This window comes from Astatotilapia calliptera, chromosome 3, assembly GCF_900246225.1.
Source record: "Astatotilapia calliptera chromosome 3, fAstCal1.2, whole genome shotgun sequence".
Lineage (NCBI taxonomy): Eukaryota > Metazoa > Chordata > Actinopteri > Cichliformes > Cichlidae > Astatotilapia > Astatotilapia calliptera.
The window spans coordinates 31,358,073-31,375,460 of record NC_039304.1 but is presented as its reverse complement, the minus strand read 5'-3'; the positions used below and the strand labels follow the sequence as shown (position 1 = coordinate 31,375,460).

The 17,388-nt window shown below is 39.2% G+C and overlaps 1 protein-coding gene across 3 annotated transcripts in view; it reads right to left on the bottom strand.

Annotated features, from left to right (window-relative positions):
• Nucleotides 1–12,628, bottom strand: part of LOC113019244 (zinc finger protein 638-like) — a 39,468-nt gene extending 26,840 nt beyond the window's left edge. For 2 of the 3 annotated variants that reach the window (XM_026162807.1, XM_026162808.1), the window contains exons 1-2: nt 12,568–12,628; nt 10,786–10,865 (exon numbers count right to left, since the gene is read on the bottom strand). The gene's annotated coding sequence lies outside the window, so the exon portion shown is untranslated. The remainder of the gene's footprint in view (nt 1–10,785; nt 10,866–12,567) is intronic. The other variant, XM_026162809.1, reaches the window with a different exon arrangement.
• Nucleotides 12,629–17,388: the final 4,760 nt, after the last annotated feature.

Sequence of the window (17,388 nt, the reverse complement as noted above, 5' to 3'; positions counted from 1 at the left end):
TTTAACCTCTCTTTTCAACCAACGGCAGTCACTCTCCTCTCCAAATAACTTCTGCTTAGCTTTCCGAGCTTCCCTCGGGTGCTCTTAATCAGCGGTCTCCAACCTTTTTTGTGCCATGGACCAGTTTATGCCCGACAATATTTTCACGGACCGGCCTTTAAGGTGTCGCGGATAAATGAGGGAGGGGCTAATAATCGGCTCTGTCATTTTTAATGATCGTTGAAAGCCCAGATCGTAATCGTGATTAAAATTCGATTAATTGAGCAGCCCTAATAGAGAATACATTTATTTAGTCTTTCTTTCAATGAGACCCACCTAAGTATGTCTGACAAAGTATTTCAATTTCTATCTGTAAGAAAGAACAATGCCAATTATGATCAATTTACTAGTGGACAAACCCCTCTCTTATTCTAAAAGCTTCAACCAGCTAGCCTTGGCCTCTACCATCTCATGCTTCTCTGGCAGCTGGTTGTGGAAATCCTCAATATTGTGCAGTTGCTTTCACAGGGAAGATCTCATCTTACGACTAGACAGACTCCAACTTGACCTTTTGGACTGCAGCTAAAGAGGTATTCCCTTGGGGAGATCTTGTGTTAAGTTTGAATTGCACTCAAATCAGCAGATGCAAGACCGGTTTACTTTTCTGAAGCAGAACAAGGATCAGCTGTGATCCAAAACCAAGCAGCTAATTTTACTGTTCTATTCTCAATTTGTCACAAGAAAAATTGGAAATTGCATACAGATATTTATTGAATAAAATATAAACATACATGAAAATACAGAATAAGGCAAACACAGGGTTTATTTAATTGACAATATTGAGTATGACCACAGGCTGAAATGGAGTCGCAAACCACGAGAGAACCTCCGCTGTGTTTTACAGATAGCTGTAAATGACGACTGTTATACCTCTCTCCTGATCTCCTGTGGATACATTGATGACGGGCTGAACAAAAAAAATTTCAAGTTTGGATTCACATTATAGCAGACCCAGTGCCAGTGATAGAGAACACCAAGAATGAAGGAATAGTAAAAAGTTAATGCAATAGGTCGCAGTTAACAGTCAGCATTTAACGGGTAGAGAAGGCAAGTTCAAAAAGATAAGTTTTAAGGCGTGCTTTAAAAGAAAAAATAGAATCAGACTCCCGAATGCCAATCGGGAGGCTGTTCCATAACTCAGGTGCAGCAAAGGCAAACGATCGATCGCCTCTAGATTTCAACCGAGATCTGGGCTGAACTAACAATAACTGCGAGGATGACCTTAAAGCCCTGGCAGGGACATAAGGGTTTAAAAGTTCCTTAAGATAGGTTGGTGCAGTATTATTGATAATTTTAAAAGTAAGCACCACTCCATAAGACTCACTGCAACTGACTTCCAGTCCAGTTCTTGTGTAATCTGGCATACCTCAGCCTTTCCTCCGCATTTCCCTTTCTTAAGAATGGCATCCTGACAGTCACCCTTCCCCTGAGACCATTTCTGATGAGGCTTTAGTAAGCAGTAGATAGATCAGCTGAAGTTCCAGATGTATCTCTTAGGTCCTGTGTCAGATGTGTTTTCCTAGTTTTTAGTTTGTAGGTTTCCTACTTTCCTAAATTTTTAAGGACACACTGTATGTATAAGTGTTCAGCTAAAAGCTCTTTGGGAATTACCTTATTGGTGCAAAAACACAGTTTTATATCTGGAAACAGTTTTATCTTTAGCTTTGTTAGTTTTTTCCAGATTGTAAAGAAATTATATAAGAAAATATATTTTTGTGAAAAAGTTCCTATTTTAAAATGGGTCTTTTAACCTGTCTGTTATGAGTGAATTTTTTTCATGCGTGAATAATTCATAGATCAGTCTTAAGCAGTGTTGGTCAAGTTAATTGAAAAAAGTAATCAGTAACTAATTACTGATTACTTCCCCCAAAGAGTAATCCCGTTACTTTACTGATTACTTATTAGTAATTAGTTACTTAGTTACTTTGTAAAAAACACGATTTACAACCTGAATAGGTGATAAAGCGATACATAATCCATCATACAAAATGTAATCAAATGGAAACGTCTGTTTTTAAAACTTGTTTTATTAGTTTTAGTCTTTTAACTTTATGCATCAAGCAAAAAATTAAATTATATGCAACATTCTCTGACTGGAAGAAATTTGTTTAACATTTAAAACCTATTTTCTGCACATTCCAGCACATAAAATAAAATAGTTTTTTGTGTTTACACTCACTCTTTCAAATAGATGCAAGTAAAACACAGCAGAAAATAAATAAAATCAAAGACTAGCTGTCCTGTTGCTCTATTTTCACCTGTAAAGCAGGAGTGGGGTAGGCGGAGGTTTACCCTGGTGCAGGTGTGCCGCGGTCAGTTGAAGAATCCGCGAGTTTCTCTGTGAATTTCCCATTACGTCATTGCGCACTCGGTGCTTGCTCGGAAGTTCAGGGTTTTTTTTCGCTGTAAAAAGATTTTTTCTCCCACACACACCAGACACTAATGTTTTTGTCACTTTTTATGGAATCAAACTCAAAGTAAGGTCAGTACTTCCACGCTTTAAACGCTGCACGCTCATACTCTCTCCCGCACTCGATATATTATCCATTGTTGATCTGCACACAGCTGTTGTCACGAATGTCGCACTCGCTTACGTCACTGTCATGACACATTCTCGCAAAAAAAATCACGGTTAATAATCCCTTACTTTACTCGTTACTTGAAAAAAGTAATCAGATTACAGTAACGCGTTACAGTAATGCCTTACTGCCCATCTCTGGTCTTAAGTGACTTAGCAAATGTTTAAAACACCTCTGAAAATGGTCAGGTACAAAGACTGGACTGAAAATGAGTGTGAAAGAAGCCAATGTCCAAAGCAGAACTTTGAAAGACCTTCAGAAAGTGTGGAAAACTATTGCTTAAGAGCACTTAAAAATGTTAATACAGTCTGGCTCCTTGGAAGCAAAACATAATGAAATGTGGCAAGATGAATAAAAGACATCCCATTTCACATGCCAAGAAAGGAAGTTATTTAAAAAATAAATACATTTTCCACTTGCTGCTACAAGTTTCTGAACAACCGTGACATTTTTTTCTATGTTGCCTAATCAGGATTATGCAACCCTAAATATTAATTCATTTCCTACACCAAGTGCACACATCAACATTACAACCTGACTTCTGAGATATAACAGGATCATCTCCCACAACGAGACACTTTAATTCCTTTAGTAGTTTCATTTCATGGGAAATAAAAATGGCTGCCAAGAAAAAGGTTTTCTGAACACGCCACCTGAACAGACCAGAGGCGCTTACACTGTTGTGGAAGTTTCTATTTAATAAAGCCTGCAGACAAATGGTGAGCAGTAGCTAATATTCTTTCATCAGAAAAGAACAAAAACCCAAGCTTGGTCAGAGAAGCCAACATTGCTGGGGCAGTTGATTGGCAGAGTCTCTGCTTGAGCCCAGAATGGCCCTGAGTTTAAATACTTCCTACAGAAACAAAAGGCAGTACGCAGCTGTTTTCACACCTTTGGTCTTCACACTCCCTTGCTATCTCTTACAGTGGTTGAAGAGACAAAAGGCTCCGCTACCTTTAGAATTGTCTGCTTTTCCTCCAACTTCCTGAGATACAATCACCCGGCTTTTCAATGGCATGAATGTGTTAGACGTTGAGATCTTTGGAGAGTGTGAATAATACATACATAAAATGCGGTGGTGCATTTTCCACAGTGACAAGCCAAAATGCCTGCTGCGGAAAAGGCTTTTAGTGAAACATACCACACTGTATTTACAGTTGAATATTGGGGTGGGGGGGGTGGGGGTTGGGGTTATAATAGGGCTGGGCGATATATCAAGTTTTTAAAAAATATCGATAAATTTTTTTATATGAGATATAAGGTGTGACAATATCCTTTATATCGATATAGTCTATGTTACGTTATAATTATACTTGTGGAGCCGCAAGTTTGCCTCTCTTTCGTCCACTTTTGTCTTTACGCAATGTTACTCGGCCTCGCCCCTCCTTCACTGAACACAGCTCCCCCCCCCTCCCCCATCACTTCACCTGCAGGAAGCGACAAGATGGACACGGCAAATCTCCGTTAACGAGTTACTGCACATCGCCCCGTGCGTGGGGCTGGACGTCGTCAACGTGTTAGCTAGCTAACCACGCTAACGAGCTAACCACGCTAACGCCATGCAGCCCAGAGGTGCTGCACAGCCTAAAATCCTTTCATTTTCTCAAAAGTTGACAGCGCGCCTTATGTATGAATTCTGTTTGTGCTTGATGGCCGCGAACCGATTTTATGTGGTACACAGCGCTCAGCAATCTGTCAAAAAATGTTTTAGTACGACTTTGGTAAGCTACGGTGCTGCACCGCTGATGGATTGTCAGAGCATTACGGCTACCGAGGAGCCTTCGCGGAGTGATACGTACTGTGCTTCAACGTAATATTACCCTACTATGTATAAGGACTATAAATGGCACCTGTTAAGAGACGTGGTTACGAAGAGGATTTCAAACTCAATGCTGTCAGTCACACAGTAGAAGTTGGGAACAGAGCAGCTGTGAAATCTGTCTCTTTGTTATTACGCTCAGCATCTGTTAGTTTACATTTTGACTGCACAATTGTGAGCTTTTTGTTATGCACAAAAAACACATTGTTTTCTTTTATTTATGGAGCATTATTATTTAATAAATGCTCATAATTTATTTTTGAGTAAATCTTATGTACATCTATGCTCTATGTTAATAAAAGTGCCTGTGTGACATCTGGGACACAGCTTTGACTAAGAACTCTCTTTTTGTTCTTACTTTATGGCTTAAAAAAAATAAATATCGAGATATATATCTTATATCACCGTCCAGGTAAAAAATATCGAGATATGAATTTTGGGTCATATCGCCCAGCCCTAGTTTATAATATGGCGGTTAATGGGGGTAAGAATACAAAATAGAAAACAGGCCTGGAATGGGAAAAAAGAATTGGGGTGCAAGGCAGGAGGGCAATCAACCCCTACCCCAAGGGCAGGGCAGGACACAACACTTACTGAGGGTGAGGGGCAGACAAAGGGCAAACGCACACTATCTTAAAAGGAGATGGGGGACAGGGTGTCAGCACCCCTGGCCACTGTACCAGTGTTTTTCCTATGTGTGTTTTACTGTAGGGGGAGGAGATCAGAGGTTATGACTTGTGTGGAATTCTTTAGATCAGCCTTTAGAATAGGACTGCAGTGTGCTGATCTCCAGATGCATCTATAAGAGTAATGGGAAATAAAAGTATTGTGTGAAACTTGGAAACATCTCTGCGTGATCTGTGATTGTCCTGCTAAACCTCAGTGCTGCGTTCGATACTGTCGACCATAATATTCTATTAGAGCGATTAGAACGTGCTGCAGGTATTACAGATTCTATTTCTCTCTCAATATCAGACTTGATTTAAACTTTGCTGATCAACTGGGCGTTTATAAAATATGCTGTGGCAAATAAATTAGCAGAAAAATAAATGGCCGAAGCCCCAAGATTATCTTAAAAACACTATTACTTAAAAACAAAGTATTGATGTTATTCCTAATTTATTTTCAACTCTTCTCATTTGAGCTCAGAGTGCATTAAGCTTTGACTGGTGAATTGAAATGATGTTAGCAAAACCTTATCTTTCTGTCTGTGTAATAGAGCAAATAGAGGCTAGAAGGGTTTTGCTTTGGTTCTATCTTACATAATGTCTCTCAGACAAAACATAATGAGTGAGCAAGAAAGAACCCAAAGCATTGTTACCTGAGCTTTTCAGTCACTCCACCAGATTTAAGAAAAAGATATAACTCACAAACATACAAAGACAGAAGTGTTAGTCTGTCAGGTGTGAAACACCTTCAAACTGCTGCTGCTTTGCTGTTGGCTTCCCCCATGTAATAGAAATTTGTTGTTCTGACGTGCCCTGATATCCTGCACTGTATGCTGAAAGCAGGGAGTGCATCAGATTCCTCTTTCAGTTTTGTTTCACGGTCAGTACACACCGTGCAGCTGCACCTAGTTCTAAAACAGCTGGGCGAAGACAGCACAGTGAGAAGTTAACAGTCTGCTACATCCTTTGCATCCCTTTAAAAGAGGTTTTCTTTGCCTGATCTGACCCCTTAAGTCAGATTGCAACCACACTCTCCTGCTACCTGCTGCTATCACACATGCAAACATGCAACCAAAGCAAACAAAACAACTCATACATTAATAGGCTGGTTCTCAGGAGGATATGTGGGGCAAACCATTAATATTTGTACATTTACAGTCAGATGACATACCAACACAGTGTTGCTCCATCACACTCACAGAGAAAAACAGGAGGGAAGATTAGGAAGAGAGACTAGTGACATAACAGAAATACAGCTTTCTTTAATTTTTTTTATTTTATTTTGAAAAACAACATGTTTTGCTGTCATTTCTGCTCAATGGGATTAAACTGATGCAGTTCAAATAAACTGAGTTTCAGATCCCACTGATTCTTCTGAGACAGTATGTTGAGCTTAATCAAACAGAGCCTGAATCTATTTATTCTATTTATTGTTTTTTGGTAGAGTGGTTTTATTCTGGCCTTGCAAGAGAGTGGCAAATTGTCGAGGGTGAACGCTACCACTCGCCCTATGGTAGCTCTGACACTGATACTAATTTTGATGTTTACCACTGTGAGAATCCCCTCTTTTTTTAACATGTTTCTCCAAAACCTGTATATGCCTTAATGACAATGGTGCCTTTCCAGATGTGCAAGCTGCCAATTCCATGGGCACTAATGCACCTCCATACTGTCAGGCTTTTGAACTGAGTGCTGATAACAAGGCAGATGGTCCTTGTCTTCTTTATTCAGAAGGACAAATTATCTATTTCAGATTTGACTCATCTGACAGCAGAACATTTTTTCCACTTTGCCTCACAGCCCATTACAAGTGGGATGACATGTTTACACATGGCTCCTTCTTTTAATGAGCATGCTTTAACCTGCATTTGAGGACTGTATGCTGTGAAGCACATATGTGTTAATGAGATTTGAAAACCATTGTATGTGTTGTTTTTAAACATTTTGTTGTTTAAATTTTTGCAGAAATCAAGGTTGTGAAAGACAGTGATAAACTGTGAAACAGCAGAAACCTTATCAGGCATTCTGGGAAAATGCCTATGAACCTAATGACAATATGTGACAGAAATGCTTACTGATTATCAATGATGCACTTACTCAAGGCCAAATTTGCCCAAAAGTTTGAACTGCCAGGAAACTCAATAGTAGACAAACCAAGCAAAAACACCCAGGCAGAAAATGACGACTGCAAAAGAAGTCCCTAACTCATGTGTCCCCTCCCAGGCCAAATTATAGAAAGACAAATCCTTTGAAAAATTGCAAGACATAAAAAGTGGGTAAAAGTCACAGTGAAAAGTGCAATGCTCGACTCTTTTCCATTGCACATCTGGATAATCCTATCGAGCAGTAAATGTAAAATATTAGGTTATTTCTGAATTATAGATTGAGGTCAATACAGCCTGTTGTCAGATGATCATAGTGTAAATCCAGCTTCCTGCTTGCTTAAAGACAGCACTTACTAAAGGCAGGGTGCCATCGTTTTTTAAAATCAGTTACATACTTAGATGTGCTCATAGATGTTTAGTGTGCTCAATATGCAAGATTTTGAATTACAACATATTCTAGCAGTCTTTACATAGCCCATCATCAGTCATCAGCTACAGACTACAAACTAACTAATTTTGTTAGTGTTCAACGTAAACATCCAAGGTAGGAGGTAATGGTTAGCAATGTTTTATAATTAGCAGTAATTAATATTGATGAAATGTTTTTTATTTGAATTTAGAAGCAGAACATTGGAGGTTATCCAAGTCTTTAAGACTTCCCTGCAGTTTAACTAATTACTGTGTGTCATCTAACTCTATGGATGGCAAAAGCTTGGAATCATCTACATGGAAATGAAAAAGTATAATATGCTGTAGAATGATATAGTTTCCTGGGGCAGGATTGTATGTTAAACAGCTAAAATAAACCATTAACGTTATAAGTTGAGAGGTTAAAACTGTCAGTCAATCACCACTACAACTGGCAAAAAAAACCTGTCCAAATAAGATCTAAAACACCAAACTCAACCATTATTACAAATTATGAGGACTTAAAACAAGAAACACTAAGTATAACATATAAATAAAGAATGATATTAAATGTACACGAGGGACAGCGTGTAAAATGTTAGCTTGAGTATACAAATCAGATGCTTAAAATGTTTATTCCAGTAGAATACTTTTGCAGCAAGACAAATCTTGCATAGACATCACACACATGGGCAGAAACGAACCATTCAGTAAAGCCCACGCTGTTTTAAAATGACTGACACAATCTCCAAAACAACCTCATATCTAACGCACTTCCAGTATTGGAGACTCCACTCATAAGACAATGCAAATGCTCATAAATAGTAAATACTGGGCTAAGATTTTCTTCATGTAGTGATGCAAGTCCTTATCCATTTTAGGGTGTGGTGGTGCTGGAGCATATTCCAGCTGGGTCAGAAGTACACCCTGTATTTGCAGCATAATGACTTGTGTTTAGGGTTGCCAACCGTCCCTTAAAATACGGAATCGTCCCGTATTTAGAAACAAAAGTACACGTCCCGTATTGAGCTAATAAGGGACGCACTTTGTCCCGTAATACAGTGAGAATCAAAAGTAGTCTATAACTTTTAATGGAATTAACGCTTTGTTTGAAAACATAATTCCCAGCCCCTCTCCTGCTTTGTGACCAATGAGCTGACAGCACACTTATGACAATTCGAGTATGACAAGTCAGATTATCGCTTATCTCATTGGTCGAGGAAAGGTCGCTTACGGAGAAAATACCGGAAGACAACAGATGACCACAACAAGAAGCATGGCCAACAGGGGAACAAACGCCGTCACTGCGGTGCAAGTCTCGGACGACAGTACACCTAAAGCTGGGCAGACACTGTGCGATTTTTTCAGTCGCGTTATTCAGCTCCTGCTCAAACTGCACGATTGACTCGCAGGGATTAGAAGTTGGTAGGTCACGATGCAGGTCTCACACTATACCGCCCGATGCTCTGATGCGACCTGAGTCACACTGTGCGTCCATAAAATTAAGGTTATAACAGAAAATCTGTCGCTCGCTCACACAGACACACCACCACCATCAACTTTGCTAAATTGCTAATGAAAAACATGATCAGGCAGCTGTGATTGAGCAGCAATGTAAATCCAACTATTTTCACGGTTGTTGTGGTCGTGATAATTTTGTGATGCCACATCGAAAAGGCTCGGATGAGCTTTTCAAAGTTCTACAAGTTGTGCCTCCATCGCTTGTGTCCAGATCACACGCTGCACAGCCGTGCTGCTCAGTCTTTTTCACGGCGTTTACGTGTTTGCGCGCGAGCAGTGTGAGCGGCTCACGAGCGATTGATGATCGGGAGCTGGTCGTGAGGTGTTAATCGCTTCTCGTTACCCCACGTATACTACACGACGCACGATGAAGGCCAAAATCGGTCCGATCACTCAAAAATCGGCTCAAAATGGGCCTAAAACCGCACAGTGTGAGCCCAGCGTTAGAGCAGCAATGTTTGTTCCCCCTCAGAGAAAGGGAAGAAAAGGAAAACACCTGGCTGGAAAAAGTTAATATGGGCATGTGCAGTGAATATCAGCGCTATGTGGCCAGAAGTGTGATAATATAATTTATTTTGTGTAATAAACAACTGCAAGGATAGATGATTACAACAAATAGATGACTAATACATAAAAGTAATACATAGATGAATAATGATGATGAGTTAAGATGCGTAATCATGGGAACAAGCGGGTTTACAAACAGGAGCAGCTGATTAGCATTAGAAAAGCTGAAATAATACCTCAGCTGAAGCCAATTGTACTAAATGCACTAAATGTGCACTGTTACAAGAATATTTTTCTTTCTATTGTTTTCTATTATTTTAAGTTAAGCAGGACAGAGTTCTTTTAAAGAAAGATTTACTTATATTCTCAAAAGTTAAGCATGACAGGCTTCTGTTTAAGAAAGAGACCTGTTTTACTGTGTTAATGTTGTCATTTTGAGCTAAAAATAAATGGCTAAATGATCATTTGTTTCACATGTGTTCATATCACAAAGAATAGAATACACATCTACTTAAATCAAATTCAAGTCAAAGGGTTAAAAAAAATAATTTCACACACACAAAAAGAGCTAGAAAATTCACCACACTGGGAAGGGTGAAGACAACTGGTTCGCCCGGCCCTGGCCACGAGGTGTCCCTTATTTATTTTTCAGGGAGTTGGCAACCCTACTTGTGTTTCATCACTGGTCTATGCAATAAGAAACTGGTACATCTGAAAACATTTTCAGTTGCTTACTGTCTGGTTGATCTGACACGTAAAGTTCAGTATTATTTAGCAACATGTTTCAGTTCACCACTAGGGTGCTCGACCCTAGTGGTGAATAGTGGCCCTCCGGAGAAGACCTAAAAACTTCTTAAAAACTCCAACAGGGGTGATACCTTATTTTTAACCTAATCATAGTTTAATATTAACGTTTCATTTGACTTTATTGATCTTTATCATGTTTAAAAAGGACCGCAAACGCCAAACTCCTGAGCCAAGTTATCAGTGGCACTGTGATAAAGTTAGCCTTACGTTTAACAACAAAACAGACGCGGAACACATTTTTCATAGTGAGTCTAAAGGCTGTAACAGACCAACAAACACCGACTGTGAGTAAAAGAATGAAACTCGGGTTGTTTATGGCATTTGTTTCCTACCTTTCGTTATGGCTTTGCTTTCCTGTTGCTTTGATGAGCGGAAACTTCCTCTGCTGTCTGTTCCGGTTTGAAAGACGAGCCTTCAAAATAAAAGCACGACCTCTGAAAGACGACGTTTCTATGACACCCCCCCCCCCCCGCCCTCCACACACACACACACACACACACACCGTAGACAGTAAAGATTAAAAATAGACATCGAAGAAAAGCCGAATAAAAAAAGAATGTTGAAAAGAGAGAACTAACCAAAACAATAATATTAGCACAATATGAGCTAATGAAAGAAATGAAATAAAAAGACAGGACCAAGGTGGCTGTGCAACGGGAAATCCAAATATTTTGTTAGGAATTGTATAGTTTTTGGTGAAACCGCGTGCCTACTGATCATGTCAACGATGAACTGCGATAAACAAAGCCACCTCCTGCACCTATTACTTTTCACTTGTCCAAACCAGGGTCATGAGCGGGGACACTACGTCCATGAACCTTTTCTCTGATCGTTCTCTTTTCCTCCTGCCTGGCAGCGCCATTCTCAACATTTTCTTTTCATCATATCCACTATTTCTCCTCCGCACATGTCCAAAGCTTTGGATGCTTGACCTAAGGTATTTAAATTCACGTACAAAGCAGAAGTACCCATTTTTAATAATAATAATATCTAAAGTGATTTAATAATATGGCATAATTTATTGTTGGATTAATATTACGAAATCTGTAATAAATTATTAAAACAAATTAAAATAAATTGCATGGTAAATATACTAAATTAGAAGTAGCCAAAGCAACAATTACTTAATCATCTTGATTATCTAATGAAAACCTTTACACCAGGGGGCAGCCTTGTACCAGTGTTGAGACTTTTGCAACTGTTCTTTTAGCAAGTCTTTTTTTCCAGCCCCGCCCCAATCCTTCCTTACAGGTGCTTGTGTATTCACACTCTTTTGATGTGTCTACATGTTTTACAGTTATTTAAATCACAAATATTTAAAATAAGTACAATTTAAGTATGTGTATTATTTTTATTTGTGTAAATATTCCCTATAATATAAAATGTAGCTTGCTTGTAATTCTTGAAATTAATAGGCTCAGATAAGTATAATATGTTTGTCTGTCTGTCTGAAGGACACAGAGGGAGTTTGGTTGTGTTCCAACCTAAGCTACCATAAATGTTTTTACATACTCCCCAAAACTTTGACTAGACTAGACTAAAACTTTGTTTGATTGTGTTGCTAAAATAATTTTTTAAATAGCTCAAACAAAGAAAGTCCTTCTGTTCCCCAATGGCTACACCCTAAAAAATGCTGGGTTAAAATAACCCAATTTGTAACCCAGTGCTGGGTCAAATATGACTGAGCCAACGCTGGGTTGTTTAAACTTAACAGGGTTGGGTTATTGGTTTGACCCAGCACACTAGGTTAGGAAAACTATCCAAAAAATTGGGTTATATTGACCAGTGTTTACAGTTGAGGTTAATAAAAAATTGGATCGAAACTCAGAACCCATCTCATACTTTCTTTGTTCTATATACAGTGATTTCTAAACAGTTTGTCAAACAGAGCAACCTCACCCTCATTTCAGATAATAATTGTAACAGATGATATCAAGCATTTTAAGTAAAAATAACTTTCTTCATCACAAGATAGCTGGTGTTATCTGTCAAAAGACCTTTAATGAGTAGGTAAAGTTCTAGAATAAACAGAATAAACAAATAAATTGCACTGCAATTGCATATCAAAAATAACTCCATGATTTTCAAACTCTTAGAATTCACTTTTTACTTACCACATTTTATTTCATAGTAGTGGAGAAGTCCAGTAATGTCTGATCTTGTCACAGTCTAGTTGAAAATGGCAGTTTGTGAAGAATAATGTGGCTTCTTCTGAGGCTTATCTTCAATCCAAACAATCGGGTAAAAGTTTGACCCAATATTTGATCAAAGCTGCCCAACCTATGACCCAACTGAATTAGTCAAGCTGTGGAGTGACTTGAAGAACCTGGCACATTACCAACCCAACTTCTGAGTGATGACTTTTGAACCAATATTTGGTCACAATAACCCAACTTACAGTGGCTTGCAAAAGTATTTGGCCCCCTTGAACTTTTCCACATTTTGTCACATTACAGCCACAAACATGAATCAATTTTATTGGAATTCTACGTGAAAGACCAACACAAAGTGGTGCACACGTGAGAAGTGGAACCAAAATCATACATGATTCCAAATATCTTTTACAAATAAATAACTGAAAAGTGCGGTGTGTGTAATTATTCAGGATCCAAGAAGAAGACCATCATTTCATGTGGCTACCACTTTGGCGCCAGCTGTGGTCTCAAGGCTGGAGCCGAACAAAAACACCCTGATAACGACTGTGCATAGACTGTTCTTCTTATCCTACTCAAGGCCACCTGGGTTGGCTGGAGGACTGTTTACTTAGCCTGGCAGGGTGAAGGACACTGTCTCAGCTGAACTCTGGACACACGCACACAATCATACACTGATACACACTCATACCCTCTCGCTTTCCAAACGCCTTCGATGCTTGTTCCCTCCTGGTGCAGATGGTCAACTGGACCAGCGCAGACATGCTGCAGGACCCGATGCGCTGTCCACACCGGCTCTCTCTTACCCTTACCCGCCCCTGTTGCTTGTCTTGTGTTTCTATGGTGTATTGATAGTCATGTGCTTTTACGCTGGGGTGGTTTTTTTTCTGTTCTCAAACTGTTCTCCCGTTAGGAGCTCAGTCTGAGTGGAGTTTTTTTTCTCCTCCTCTCACCTCATGTTATGTATTTCGTTGTTTTTTCCTATCAGCCTACCTCTCTGACATGTCTTCCCAATGTGATGTTTGTGTAACGGTCAGAAGGTTCCTTTGTAAGTGTGCATGCGCCATTAGCGTGCTGCCTGCTGTAACCCATAATTTTCTTCGGGATTAATAAAGTATTCTCATTCTGATTCAGCAGGGACAGGGAAGCTGGTCAGAGTTGATGGGAAGATGCATGGAGCCAAGTGCAATCTGTCATGGTCCTGGGTCATTGACCCAGCGTTTTGTGTTTCATTTTGGTTTCATCATAGTGTTTGGTGTTTATTCTGAATTTGTATTAGTTCTTTGGGTTTGGTTGTCGTGTTTATTATCCCTACCTGTGTCTTCCCTCTGTGCTCCGTTCGGGTCCCTGCATTTGGTGTTGTTAAACAGTCTGTGTGTTTCCGGATTTACTTTGTAGGTCTGCTTCTTGTTATGTCCATTAGTGTCAGCTGTGTCCACCCCTGTGTGTCATCTCCTCATTACCTGATGTGTATTTATAGTGTATGTTGGCCTGTGCTCCTCGTCGTGTCGTCTGTGTTCATCCTCTATGTTTCTCAGTGAATCCTCCGTGTAACTCCGTCTTTATCTGTGTCTCTCCGCGTCTCTCTGCCCTGTCACGGTCTGGCTGGGGCAGACCGTATGAGTTGCAGAGGAGGACTCAAACGCAGACCAAAACGTAGTGTGGATAAACAAAACAAGCCGTTTATTGAGGCTAGCAATGAGGGTAAAAATAATCGGGCATCGGTGAAAACTAAACAATAACCTAAACTGGGTGAACTAATAACAAAACATGAAAAAGCTTAACCATAGTGAACTGACATGGGTACCTGGGGATGAGACATGGATGAGCAGACGACCTGACAATGGCATGCAGAAAACAAAGGGCTTAAATACATACATGAGGTGATCAGGGGAAGTGGAGACACATGGGGGAAACAGCTGACAGACATAAACCTAATGACAGGACCAGGAGAGGAAAGCTAAATACAATAAACAAAGAACACATGACATTGTCAGAATAAAACAGGAAATACTAAAACTAAAACATGACAACACAACTTAACAGACCTAATATGTGATGAATAAATACAAAACCCCAAAACATAGAAAACCCAGGAATAATAACTGCCTAAACTAAAGGCAGATAGGAAATAACACAAACTAAATCACATAACAAAATGAGACAAATACAAACATGAACTCAGAGCGCTGGGTCAGAGACCCAGCCTGTGACATGCCCAGCATTTCATCAGCTGCCATCTCTATACATCTCCCACCGTTCTTATGTTTTCAGGCTTGTTTGTTAGTTTTTCCCAGTTTAGGTTTATGTTCAGTTCTGCCCTCACCTTTGTTATTTTCACTGTAAATAAATCGCCACTCGCAACTCCACTGCCATCTGCATCTTGGATCCTCATTCACTCCACCACACGACTGCGACCCCAGCCGTGACACAATCTTGGAAGAAAACCTCTTGGAGTCTGCAAAAGACTTGAGACTGGGGCGGAGGTTCACCTTCCAGCAGGACAACAACCCTAAACATAAAGTCAGGGCAACAATTGAATGGTTTAAAACAAAACATATCCATGTGTTAGAATGACCCAGTCAAAGTCCAGATCTAAATCCAATCGAGAATCTGTGGCAAGATCTGAAAACTGCTGTTCACAAACGCTGTCCATCTAATCTGACTGAGCTGGAGCTGCTTTGCAAAGAAGAATGGGCAAGGATTTCAGTCTCTAGATGTGCAAAGCTGGTAGAGACAGACCCTAAAATGACTGGCAGCTGTAATTGCAGCAAAAGGTGGTTCTACAAAGTATTGACTCAGGGGCAATGTTCCCTCTAATTTGTCATGTGTCTGAGCGAACACACAAACTCCCTGAGCGGTCCCTTGGACCACTGTGAGCAACAGCAGACATGTACACTGTGGTCACGCCAGCATTGAATCCATCCATGTTACATGGTTTATTAAAATAATCAAATTACAGCATTTACATTTATGTTAGACTACTTTTAATTAACTGCTTTAGCCCACTTACAATGAAAATTAAAAAAAAATATTGTTCATGACCTGTGTAGTATGTTAGCTCTGTTGGAAGCAAAAATAACTTGAACTCCAATTTTGAAAACACAACTTTTTTTTTCTATAAAGCTCTGACTTGTATTATGAGTCTGTGGTCTGGGAGAGAGTCCTGTAACTCTCTGTCTGCAAAATACAGTATAAAATGACCAATGTTGGGCAATTAATTATATAGTTACTTCTTCAAAAAGTAACTGAGTTATGAAAACAACAAAGTTTTTTGCAGCTGTTTACCTCAAAATGCAGCCAAGGCGTTTTTTAAATAAACATTTCAAACTATTTACAGAACAATCAGCTGTTCTGCATCACATCTGATGCCAAACAAATTATTTGTGCCACTCCAAAAAATCATTTCCGTCCACTATGAGATAAAGGAGAACAACAGCCTGATACCTGCAGGCCTGACAACAGGAGGTGTATCACTCCTGTAACACCTGTAACACTCAGCAGTCGCCTCATTGTTCTGACACACACAAAACTATTGACTACACTACACACTAACTACACAAGATTTGCGCTAAACGTTGCAAATCTCTCACATCTCAAAACACTGCCGTCACTCCTAAAACTTCCCGCTTCCTAAGCAACTCCATGTTGCCATATCATTTTTTGATTGGTTGACATGGTACATTTTTCCACCATTAGGAAAGGGTGGGGTTTTTTTGTTTTTGTTTTTGCTCACAGGCTCAGAGTGCTTTTGAGCGCTTTCCTTATAAAACGCAGTTTTTACCGTTGCGTCCCGCAGTAAACATAAACAACGATAGTATTCAGGAAGAAAACCAAACATTGCATATATATATATATATATATATATATATATATATATATATATATATATTATATATATATTTGATCATAACTCTTGTTTTACGTGGCATAATTACGCACACCCCACTTTTCAGTTATTTATTTGTAAAAAATGTTTGGAATCATGTATGATTTTGGTTCCACTTCTCACGTGTGCACCACTTTGTGTTGGTCTTTCACGTGGAATTCCAATAAAATTGATTCATGTTTGTGGCTGTAATGTGAAAAAATGTGGAAAAGTTCAAGGGGGTCAAATACTTTTGAAAGCCACTCGATGTAATAGAAATTTCCATACATAAAATGAACAGCGTCTTTTTTTCATGATTATAAAATAGATTTCTTGTAGCTACTTTTTCCTTGTCTTGTGTCATATCATAACTGCGTGACATGTTTATTAAATATCTTTGGGCTAAAAAACAAAAGAAAAGAAAACTAGGGCAAACAAAACAAAGAGTAGCGATGACAGATGGACTGCATGTATTGTCTAAGTTCGGTGTGTGCATGTGTGACGTCAAATGTACATATGCGGGAAGAACAAAAGGGGCTTTTGGTTTTCAGACAAAAATATTTAATCATATGAGGTTAAAGTTATTCTGTTCTTTTCTTCTGTTCTAAATGCTGTGGATATGAAATTCCTTTGGTAGTTCACATGGTTTAACAGCAGCCATCACACAAACCCCAATGAAAGGGAATAGATTGAATTTATGCTTCCTGTATTGTGCTTAAGCAAACTTTTATTACTTTTGGGCTTCAGGTATGCTATGTGTACAATTTAAATTTAAATGCAACTTTTTCACCATTCATTACACAGACACTCTGAGTTTTCGTTATCGTCTGGATTCTCAATTTTTTATTTGTTTCATGGTTGTCAAGCAATCAAGACTATCCCCTTGAACATCGGGTGTTCTGGAAATAAGTAAA